The sequence below is a fragment of the Macrobrachium rosenbergii genome, chromosome 21, assembly GCF_040412425.1.
Source record: "Macrobrachium rosenbergii isolate ZJJX-2024 chromosome 21, ASM4041242v1, whole genome shotgun sequence".
NCBI classification, from domain to species: Eukaryota; Metazoa; Arthropoda; class Malacostraca; order Decapoda; family Palaemonidae; genus Macrobrachium; species Macrobrachium rosenbergii.
The window spans coordinates 32,568,144-32,578,143 of record NC_089761.1 but is presented as its reverse complement, the minus strand read 5'-3'; the positions used below and the strand labels follow the sequence as shown (position 1 = coordinate 32,578,143).

The following is a 10,000-nucleotide window of genomic DNA, read 5'->3' as shown; positions in this document are numbered from 1 at the left end:
TGTTCTGTGAGATTAACTAACATTTGTTATTCATTAAAATAATTTTTTTTTAGATTTGCGAAGACATATTCCGTCAGAATCGCTTATTTGAGTCAACTGTTTCATTTCAATATTATTATTGTAATTACTGATATGTTTGCAGTTGCTGCTGATTTTGGTTTATAATAGGTTTATCTTGAAGTTTATATATATATATATATATATATATATATATATATATATATATATATATATATATATATATATATATATATATATATATAAAAACACAGGAAATTTTATAAATTTTTAAATATTCTGTGTTTTTTATGCCGAATAAAGCTGAATTATTGTTTTATAATTTGAAAGAAGCACTTATACATAAAACAAAAATTGGTCCGCAAATACTTCAATAATTTCAAGGGAAATTTCTTGATTTATACATATATATATATATATATATATATATATATATATATATATATATATATATATATATACATATATATATATATATATATATATATATATATATATATATATATATATATATATATATATATATATATATATATACACACACACACACCCTGCACCGTCGATAACATATACCAGCGTAAAGATCTGCGCCAGTGTCGTCGACAGTCAAGGAAACCAAAGCTTCATCACGACCTCGTGAATATCAACATTGCCATGGGCCCATCCGCTTTAAATATTTCGGGGATTTGGGAAGGACCCGGGACGGGGTGGGGATCTCCGCTCCCACTTCCTGTGCCCTTGAAAGCGACATTGAAAGTTACTGCAAATTAACACAGAGAATAACTAAGAATAACTTACATTTTTTTTCCTGGAGTTAAACAAACGTGGAATGAAATATACATATTTAGTTTTCTGTGAAAGAAAACTATTGGGCCGGCTTTGTCTGTCCGTCCGCACTTTTTCTGTATAAAATATAAAAATATTATCAATCATATTATAGTTGTTATTTTAATGGAATAGCTTAATATAATTCAGAGATACTTTACAAGTAATTCTGGGGGAAAAAAGGATTTTTACCAGAACCAAAATATGATATTTTTTATAACATTTTATTCGTTATTTTAATGCAATAAATTAATGCAATTCATGGATACTTTACGAGAAGAAAAGTAATTTGTTTAACGCCTTTCATATTTAGCCAGTGAAAAGAAAGATACGTTCGTTAAAATCACACCCGAAATTGGCAACGAATCATTCTGTATTTTTTCAAACGTCAAGAGTATCAGCAAGAAGGCGGTATTGACATTCTGAAGGGGGCCTTAATTGGCGTTCGGTGTCATGCTGTCTTATGAGTAAGGGCGCAAAGAAGTCTCCAGGTTTTCAGTTTTTTTATATTTTTTTTAACAATTTTGACGCAGTTTGAAGTTCTGAAAATTTTGTATTCATATTTGCTTCACTTTCGTGTTTTTCTGCTCTATTTGGTTTTTCGTGGCTTTGGTTTTGTCTCGTTCTGCTTTATTTTTTTTTTCATGGCTTTACATTTTGATTGAGTGGCTTTACTTTTGTCTTCGTTCTCCTTTATTTTGTCTTCCGTGGCTTTGTTTTTGTCTTGTTCTGCATTATCTTGTCTTTCTTGGCTTTGTTTTTGTCATGTTCTGCTTTATCTTGATTTTCTTGGCTTTGTTTTTGTCATGTTCTGCTTTATCTTGATTTTCTTGGCTTTTTTTTTGTCATGTTCTGCTTTATCTTGATTTTCTTGGCTTTGTTTTTGTCATGTTCTGCTTTATCTTGATTTTCTTGGCTTTGTTTTTGTCATGTTTTGCTTTGTCTTGATTTTCTTGCCTTTGTTTTTGTCATGTTCTGCTTTATCTTGATTTTCTTGGCTTTTTTTTGTCATGTTCTGCTTTATCTTGTCTTTCGTGGCTTTGTTTTTGTCATGTTCAGCTTTATCTTATTTCATGGCTTTACTTTTGCCTCGCTTTGCTGTATTTTGTTTCATGGCTTTGGATTTATCTTGCTCTGCTTTAATTTAGTTTTCATGACTTTATTATTTTATTTCTTTATTGTTGTTAGCTTCTTAAGATGTGTATCCTAGACAATTTCGGTTGTATCTGTCAATCCTGAAGCCGCATTAGCGTCTTCTATTTGATTACCTAATATGAATGGAGATGAGAATTGCGATTATATATTTTACAGAAAATTGTTTGCGGTCTTTATATACTTCCTGAAAAAGGTTACTTTGTTATGAATTACCACGACGAACAATCACTTCTATGATATTAAAAAATTACCGTTGTTTTAAAAAATACTAAATTTGTTCGTCACGAAACATGAAAATGGCCTGTACAGTACATATCCTTCGTACCACTTTTGGAAAATCAGCCGGCTCCCTTTGGGCACCAGGAAAGGTGGAAGGCCCAGATCTGCTTCGATGGGATATATAGATATATATATATATATATATATATATATATATATATATATATATATATATATATATATATATATATATATATATATATATATATATATATATATATATATATATATATATAAAAGTGGGAGTGTCTATATATATATAGATAGATAGATATAGATATACACACACACACACGTATGTACATACTGCATATATAACGAACAGTACTGTATTCTGAAATCTGTGACCAAGTACTTTCTCTCTCCCCTCCGTCCTTTGAGAGGAGCGGAGTGAAACCTCCTGGGGATTTATCGTAGAATATCCTTCGTAGTCTTTCACGAAGAAGGATCAGATCCTTGGATTTTTTTATATGTTTTAAAGAGAATAAGCGATTAGTGTGCAGTGTATACACGCACATGTGTACATTTTTCAGATATGTATATGTATAGATAGATAGATAGATAGATGGATAGATAGATAGATAGATAGATAGATGTGCGTATAATCGTATGTATGAATGCATGAAATTATTTCCACTAACATGTGTTCAGAAAATGCTAAGAAGCTGTAAACATAAATAAATAGAAAATGAGACCATAAATCATAGTATATATATACACACATATACATACAGTATACATATACAGTATATACATATATATATACATGTGTGTGTATGTGTTATATGTATTTATGTATATGTATATATATATATATATATATATATATATATATATATATATATATATATCTGTAAGTATGTACGTATTTGTGCGTGTATTCCTGTTCGTGTATGGATGTGTCTGAGAGTATGCTACTGGTCATCCTGCCAAAACTTACATGTGTTTTTGTTTCTGCTTCGCGAAAATCTTATCCTCCAGCTTTCCTAAACATACAAAAAAAGATTTCTCTTTTAGAACTACTTTATTTTGTAAATTGCAGCATTCGGTCACTCCGGCGTTAACAAACACTCTCCATCACGTCATCATGGGGAAGGTAAATTCATTTTGACTTCAGTATAATACTTTCTCCTGCCTTCGCTGGCATCTGAATAATAGAACGTTGGAAATCCGAAATGCAAATGGCGCAGGGAAGGGTCAGAGAACAAATGGATGCCAGAATGAGAGATGGAAATGGAGATATTAAGTCTAATGTGAATGTAGTCCTGGCTCGATGGAGTGAGTACTTTGGAAAAACTGTTGAATTGCGGAAGATGGGAGAGAAGCTGAGCTGAATAATGCAAGAGTGGAAGGTGTTATCATAACTTTCATGGTGCTTTAGTAGAAGTAACTGAACGGGAATTAAAGGAGGCAATTAAGAGTCTGAAGAATGGGATTACGAGTGAGGTGCTACTGTACCTTGGTGGTGACATGATTGAGTTGCTGACCAGGTTTAGTAAGGTATGTCTGGATGAAGGAAATGTTCCCGAATAATGGGTAGAGGAATAATTGTTATGTGATTAAAACTAAAAGTCGTGGAGGCAACAATAAGAACTGTATTTGTATGATATTGCTTAGTATTCCTGGGAAGCTATATGGATGGATTTTGATTAATGAATTAAGGCAGCTGACTGTATGAATAATAGTTGAAAAGCAGACTGGGTTTAGATAGAATCGATACATAGGCAATGCAGAGACTGTTGAAGATGTACTGTACAGAAAATAAGTTATTAAGAGCAATTACAAGTTTATATAAAGTAAGTTAATCATGTATTAAAATATGTGGAAAATAAGTTGTTAAGACCAGCTGAATGTTTGTATAAAGTAAGCTAAGCATGTGCAAGAATATGCAGGCGGGAGAGTGACTGGTTTGGTGCAAAAGTGGGTCTTGGACAAATGTGTGTTACGACTCCATGACTGTTGAGTATCTTATTGGCTTGGAAACTGGAAGACTCTGAAAATGTTGACAGTAAATTTCAGCAAGAGAAATATTTTGGGGCTAAACAGAAACCAGAAGAGAGCAGTCAGTTTTAATAGGGATGCTGGATGACGCTTATTTAAATAATGCTTTCAAAGCATATGCTTTGTAAGCATAGCAGTAGCATACAGTATATCATTTCATTTTTTCATGTCCTACATACGTGTATACATCAGATTACCCAACAGAGTCACCCTACCTAAAACACATCATATCTAACCTCTGCTTCCTCATTTATCACTCTTCCTCCTATTCCATCCGATTATACTTTCGTTCCCTCATTCCCAGAGATACGACCTCGGCCTCGTTCTCCTCTCAGGACGATATATATATATATATATATATATATATATATATATATATATATATATATATATATATATATATACATATATACATATATATATATATATATATATATATATATATATATATATATATATAAATAAAGGGGAGACGAGGAAGTGAAATGCTTCTCCGGGGCCTCGATGAGCAGTTGAGGGGAAAAACGAAAAAGATTGCGTTTATTTCTTAACGAGAAAAGAGCTTTGATTTGGCAGTTTCTCTCTCTCTTTCTCTCCGAGGCTTCTGGGATTGTTCCAGAAGACAGAGGAGTAGGAGGGAGGGAGGGAGGGAGGGAGGAAGGGAGGGGAGAAGGTGGTATACTCTTTAAATACGTTTCTTTTGGGTCATTTCTCTCATGTGATACTGGTTCATTTATCTCGTGTGATATTGGGTCATTTCTCTCATATGATATTATGTCATTTCTCTCATATGTTATTAGGTCATTTCTCTCATGTGATGTTATTCATTTCTCTCTTATATTATTTCATTTCTCTCTTGTGATATTAAGTAATTTCTTTCATATATTATTTCATTTCTCTCTTATGATATTAGGTCATTTCTCTCATATGATATTTCATTTCTCTCTTGATATGTTGGCTCATTTCTCACTCATGATTGTACTGGTTCATTTGGTTCATTTCTCTCATATGATACTGGATCATTTCTCTCATATGATACCGGTTCATTTCTCTCATATGATACTGGTTCATCTCTCTTATATGATATTGGTGCATTTCTCTCATATGATGCTGGTTCATTTCTCTCATATGTTACTGGTTCATTTCTCTCATATGTTACTGGTTCGTTTCTCTCATATGATATTGGTTCATTTCTCTCTTATGATATTAGATGCCTTGCTTTTTTGTAATCTTTCGATGTTCACTTTAATTATGTCCGGAACAAATGCTTCTTTTAAGACTGCTGGAACTCATTGCTGGCGAGAGAGAGAGAGAGAGAGAGAGAGAGAGAGAGAGAGAGAGAGAGAGAGAGACAACAACAGCTCTCTATTTCATTTCATATTATTCACACAATTTTTGTTTCTCCTGTATTACAAATGGCTGTAAAAATTTCCGCCTTAGAGCTATAACATCTTAGTTCCCCTAAAGTTTACCTTTTATTTCATATTGTCAAATAGCTTAGAGAGAGAGAGAGAGAGAGAGAGAGAGAGAGAGAGAGAGAGAGAGAGAGAGAGAGAGAGAGAGAGCACTTCACGTTATGGATGATAGCTCCAAATATCATCTAATAAAAACGATTCTGTGCAGCGCATTATTATTATTATTATTATTATTATTATTATTATTATTATTATTATTATTATTATTATTATTATTTTCCGTGCTCATCTGTACAGCGCAACCGCTCCCTCACATTTTCGCCCTCTCAGAAAATAAAGGAAGGGAACTGCCGCGCAATTTCCTCCACTCGAGAGGTCTATTTACTTTTCTGCTCCTTGAAAAGGTGAAATATTGGACCGATAAGTTGTATACAAATCGCCCCGTTTCCTTATCAGGGCGCCGAAGAAATAGTCTGGAGATACAACGTTATTGGGTTTTACGAGCGTTCTCCTTTGTATCGGGGATCGGGAAGGTTTTGGGAGCGGTTGGGAGTGCTGGAAACGCTTGGGGATCCATCTTTGTATTGCATGAATTATGGGAAGTCAAGGGGAAGTCAAGGTCCACGGAAGCGTTTGTTGTGAACTCATCTTTGAATTGAAAGAATTATGAGAAGTCAAGGTCGCTGGAAACGTTTGTGAATTCCTCCTTGCATTAAAAGAATTATGGCGAGTCAAGGTCGCTGGAAACGTTTGTGAATTCTTCCCTAGATTAAAAGAATTATGGGAAGTCATGGGGAAGTCAAGGTCCCTGGAAACGTTTGTGAATTCCTCCTTGCATTAAAAGAATTATGGGAAGTCAAGGTCGCTGGAAACGTTTGTGAATTCCTCCTCGCATTAAATGAATCGTGGGAAGTCAAGGTCCTTGGAAAGATTTGTGAATTCATCTTTACATTGCATGAATTATGGGAAGTCAAGGGGAAGTCAAGGTCCCTGGAAACGTTTGTGAATTCCTCCTTGCATTAAAAGAATTATGGCGAGTCAAGGTCGCTGGAAACGTTTGTGAATTCCTCCCTAGATTAAAAGAATTATGGGAAGTCATGGGGAAGTCAAGGTCCCTGGAAACGTTTGTGAATTCCTCCTTGCATTAAAAGAATTATGGGAAGTCAAGGTCCCTGGAAGGGTCTGTGAATTCATCTTTGTATTACATGAATTATGGGAAGTCAAGGGGAAGTCAAGATCCATGGAAATGTTTGTTGTGAATTCCTCTTCGTATTGAAAGAATTATGAGAAGCCAAGCTCCCGGGAAACATTTCTGAATTCCTCTTTGTATTGAAAGAATTATGGGAAGTCAAGGTCCTTGGAAAGATTTGTGAATTCCTCTTGGCATTGCATGAATTAAGGGAAGCCAAGGGGGAAGTCAAGGTCCCTGGAAAGATTTTCTTTTGAATTCCTCATTGATTTAAAAGAATTATGAAACGTGAAGGTCCCTGGAAACCTTTGTGAATTCCTCTTTGTATTTCATGAATTATGTGAAGTCAAAGGGCAGTCAAGGTCCCTGGAAACGTCTGCTGTGAATTCCCCTTTGTGTTAAAAGAGTTATGAGAAGTCAATTTCCCTGGAAACATTCGTGGATTCCTCTTTGCATTGCATGTATTATGAAAGGTCAATGTCCTCAAAACTTGTGAACTGGGGTTCCTCGTGAAATTCTTCATGGGGGATGATTTGTTTGGGGGAAGGGGTAGGTGGGAGGAGGAAAGGCGGGGGCGTAAGGAAGCCTAAGATGTTGGGACAAAGAACGGGAGAGCTTTGGTGAGTGACAATACAAAGACACAAGGACGCATATTGCGGTCGGAGAAAATTGGGCACTCGTGCCTAAGTGAGATTTTGCTGATATTGAATCATACAAAAGAACGCAAGGCGAATGGATGCGCATTCGTGTACATGTATAAATCTTGTGAACGCACATACACACACACACGCACACACATATATATACATATATATTAATAAATGTAATTTTATACATATATATATATATATATATATATATATATATATATATATATATATATATATATATATATATATATATATATATATATATATATATATATATATATATATATATGAGTTAGAGAGAGAGAGAGAAGAGAGAAAGAGAGAGAGAGAGAGAGAGAGAGAGAGAGAGAGAGAGAGAGAGAGAGAGAGAACCAGTTTACACGGTACCAATATGAAACTTCAAATGGAAATTTTTCCTCGCCACCTGTGTTTCAATTTGTGCACAAATCACGCGAACACACACACACACACACACACACACACACACACACACACATACACACAAGCACTCAATGAAAATGAATACATTCAGCGCAATGAGGCATTAGGAACAAAATTATGGACTCTAACTGGAAAGCAATACCATCTTTTGCATACTTTTGCACGTCTTTAACAATACCTGTTGCTCGGGTATACGTAACACTTACAAAAAAAAAAAAACCGTCATCTCAAGATGTCATTACTGATTAAGCCGAGTCGCTGACGGCAGACGCCGCTATCTGCTAGGCTAATGAAATCTCGAAGAGTCTGTCAGAGGCTCGGAATTGGCGAAGGTATTCATTTCACGGGGTATTGGAGGAAAAAAGGAATGGGAATTCTTTCGATGTTTTCGTCAGACACGTTAGGCTATGAGGCTCTAGGCATTGCTCTCATTTGCATAGTAATGAGTTTTCTTGTCCTTCCATTTTGCCCACCTTAATTCCGTTGTTTTCGTATCTTTTTTTTTGGTAGGGGGGGAGAGGGGAGGGGGAAGGGAGGAGTTGCTTCCCCAACCTCTCTCTCTCTCTCTCTCTCTCTCTCTCTCTCTCTCTCTCTCTCTCTCTCTCTCTGTGAGGGCAGGATTCGATTAGCTAAATTAGATATTCCTTTTTTCTTTTACTTGATAATTTTTATGTAATTACTTTTTCATTTTATATTGTCAACTGTATTTAAATTGTTATGTTTGCTTCTAGGCTTGTATAAATATATATATATATATATATATATATATATATATATATATATATATATATATATATATATATATATATATATATATATATATATATATAATATATATAAACTGAATGGCTTTGTGTGTATGGATAAGGGGTATCCCAATGAACGATCACTAACTGTATATGAACTGACTGATGTGATGAATTATCCTGCACGGGATAAACCACCGGCAATTGAGTTATTAAAAGTATAAAGGTTTGGGTGATCGCTGTCTTACCATTTTGCCAGGAGCCACCCCTTGTTAGTGGGAAAAGATGTAATGCTGAAAAGCAGATGTTTGTTTCTTTGTTTCTTTGTTTGTTTGGGCATATGCTATATTCTGGTAGTGGTTTTCCTATAGCTTCCATTCAGCTGAATTCGTATTTATCGGTGTAATTATTCAAGATGAAACCGTAAAGGATTTTGCCGAGAAGGAGCGAAAAACTCTAAGGGGGTTTAACTCCATGTTTCAGTAACAAAGTTGATCGTTTTCAGCCTTGTTGTGTAAAAAGCAAGAGCCCGTGCCAACACAAGGCTAGCTAAAGCTAACTACTTCTTTGTAAATCGAAGAAGGAACGATTTAATATTTTACAAGTGTCCTGAACATAAATTAATTTTTGTTTTTTAAAAGTAAATTACATTAAATAACATACTTTTTAAAATTGCTTTGTTGATGACAAAAATTTTTTACTATAAATGATGCTTAGATTCTTATGGGAATTAGTGTCCCTTGTTAGGAAAGAATTTATGAAAATCAATCCACCATTTGTCTGGGAAATCATTCATATTCTAGTTATAGAATGCACTCGGAATCGTAACAATTTTGGTTATAATGGCATCTAGATTCCTGTAGGAATTAGTGCACCATGTAAGGAAATGTTTATAAAAATCAATTTTTTCCATCTGGGAAATAACTTGATACTTTAGTTATAAAATACATGTTGAATCGTAATGATTTTAGTTATAGTACGCAAGCAAATTCCTGCAGAAAAAAAACATAAAATACTTGTGGAATCTTAATCATTTTAGTTATACCACGCAAGCAAATTCCTACAGTAAAACAAAAACTATTTAGAATACTTGTGGAATCGTAATCATTTTAGTTATACAACGCAAGCAAATTCCCAAAAATATATGTATAAATACTTGTGGAATCGTAAACATTTTAGTTATACCACGGAAGCAAATTCCTACTGAAAAACAACAACTATATAAAATACTTGTGAAATCGCAATCATTTAAGTTATACCACATAAGCAAATTCATATAGA

At 34.2% G+C, this 10,000-nt stretch overlaps 1 protein-coding gene across 1 annotated transcript in view; it reads right to left on the bottom strand.

Annotated features, from left to right (window-relative positions):
• The window catches only part of LOC136849435 (uncharacterized), a 149,723-nt gene that overhangs the window by 37,041 nt on the left and 102,682 nt on the right, over nt 1-10,000 (bottom strand). The window lies entirely within an intron of this gene.